This window comes from Halyomorpha halys, unplaced genomic scaffold (assembly GCF_000696795.3).
Source record: "Halyomorpha halys isolate HHAL.00 unplaced genomic scaffold, Hhal_1.1 Scaffold113.1, whole genome shotgun sequence".
In the NCBI taxonomy this organism is placed as follows: Eukaryota; Metazoa; Arthropoda; class Insecta; order Hemiptera; family Pentatomidae; genus Halyomorpha; species Halyomorpha halys.
In genome coordinates, this window is record NW_027111402.1 from 106,014 (window position 1) to 108,433 (window position 2,420).

General features: G+C 32.9%; 1 protein-coding gene across 1 annotated transcript in view; it reads right to left on the reverse strand.

Moving 5' to 3' along the window:
* LOC106677924 (alkaline phosphatase) overlaps window positions 1-2,420 on the reverse strand; it is a gene marked incomplete at both ends in the record, with an annotated part of 709,077 nt that overhangs the window by 78,170 nt on the left and 628,487 nt on the right.

A 2,420-nucleotide genomic window follows, 5' to 3' on the forward strand; every position in this document is an offset into this window, starting at 1 on the left:
CTAGACAGGCACTTACCTCTTTCATCGAAACTAAAGATTCAAAAAATGTTATATAGCCCCTTCATCTACTTACCCCTTTAATTATTGCCCTTGACTGTTGCTGATTATATTTTTTGCTGCCATACAAACTATTATTTTTATTAAATATTTTATAGAGAGTGTGGTTGTGTACACAAGTACACACCAAGAAGTACTTCTTAGTCCATATTCCTTTATTGCCAGCTCGGCCTACTGCATCTTACACGTTAAATTGTTTTCAACAATTAATAATGTCGAGTTACATTCTCTGCAAAGGATTCCTCTTACAACTTATAATATAATAATTAATGAACAACTTTAAAGAATGAAGATAAATTTAAACAAACTATTCAAAATAATTCATATGAAATTAATAATAATAAAAATTCAATTAAAGAATGAAAAGAAAAAAAAATTAACAAAATAAATAGCTGACTTATACACTGAAAAATAATTAGATACAGCTTTTTGTTTTCGTACCCTTCATTAAAGTAAATTAGTACATCATACTTATATAATACGAAATGTCTTATATATGCTTTCCTTAAAAAAAAAACCTAGCGCAGAGGCAATATGAGGTGCGATTATTGCTAGTTAAATAATGCCTTTTTTTTTTCGACGGAGTCGAATGCTTTCGTACAGTCTATAGAAATCATAGCTGTCACTGCATTATTTTTAGGTCTCTGCACACCTCTGTTTGGAGTCTCATAAGATGAGATTAAAGGGATAACTGAATTCTTCTCACAAAAGTCTCGAAGATAATTAGGAGTAATCTACTCGAAAACTTTTGCGAGATGTGGAAGTAGGCTAGTAGGCCAGTTATGTTCAACTTCATCCCCAGATCTGGCTGGTTTTAGCAGCGGGAACAGTATGGCACGTTTCCATTTCTTGGAGAAGTATCTCAGGCGGAGCCAAAAGTTGTACAGGTTCATGAGTTGAGCTATTCCTTTTCTCGGGAGCTGTTTCAGGAGGATCGTTTGGACCTCTTCGTGGCCAGGGGCTCGGTTGCCGTTTGAGCATCTGAGAATACAAACATGAAATTATCAACCCTATACAGAGTCCTAGAGTGGATATCTCTATCGAAGTGATTCCCGAGGAGTTCGGCCTAGTGCTGGAGTGAGAAGCCTGTCGCCGTTGTGAAGCCTAATTGTGGAAGATTTCTTCACTGCCCACTCGGTCAGCTTCCAGAATTTCTTGATGTCTTCGTGTATGACCCGTTAGTCGTGCCAGATAGATGTTTTCCACTGTTTTATGAGATTTTTTATCTGGAATGTGATCGAATTTAATGTACTGTGTCAAAGACTATGCCAATCATTCTTCTTTTCTCTCCACATAATTCGAGGAGTTGTCGGTAGACACATAATTGGCGTCATCATAAATATACCATTCACATAAGTAGTTTCTATGACGTAAGTTATCACACCATTAATTGGGAATAAAATTAGGCAAAATGTATTTCGCTGAAATCGTTATTTGATTGAACCTGTACATAACAATGTAATTGACTTTCTTAATTATTTAATGAAGGGGGAAATGAAACGTGTTAAGCGACTCCCCACGGCTATTTCATGAAGAAAAAGATGTACTAATGTGTAGCTACTGCGGAAACATTCTCACTCAAAGTATTGCTCTCGAGTCAGGTGAACAACAATAACACTTTTTCATTTTTTTAATATTCTTAATATATATGATTATATACTGTATAGATGAAATTCCAATGTGTATAGGTGGATGCATAATTTTTAAAAAAACTAAATCACATACCGTGCTTGCATGTACTCCTGAACACGACGGGATATCAGAGTAATTGATAATTCCTATCATATACTATAACTTTGTCGATATATCAACTGTTAAACAAAAAGCTATTATTAATAAATAATATTAAAAATAATGTTTATTTTGAATATTAAGAACTAAATATAATAGTTATAGTAATATTAACAGTAATAGTAATAGTAAAACTAAATATAATAGTAGTTACTGGAAAATAAAATATTTGCAACTAATTATTGTTTTATTATCTATCATTTATATCACGGTTTCATCACTTATTATGGTTTAATTTATTGTCAGTGTGTTTAGTTGACACTAAAAATAAAATTATATTTTATTCTTATTTAGATAAAGCATTTGGAGAACATCATAATTTTAGGAGTTAACAGCCCTACATAATTTTTGATTGCTTTTATACCATTGTTAGTTTTCTCGTTACTAACGATTTGTATTGGAGGGTGAATTAATGGATTGTTGCATGGAGAATCGCGGTACCGGGATTCAAACCCGAAACCGTCACTCTTGTTCCCATACACACACACATATTTATACATTACGTTGTAAATCTACATGTGTATTTACAAAGAAGTTATCAAATAGTTTATCAACTATATCAGTTAAGTGTG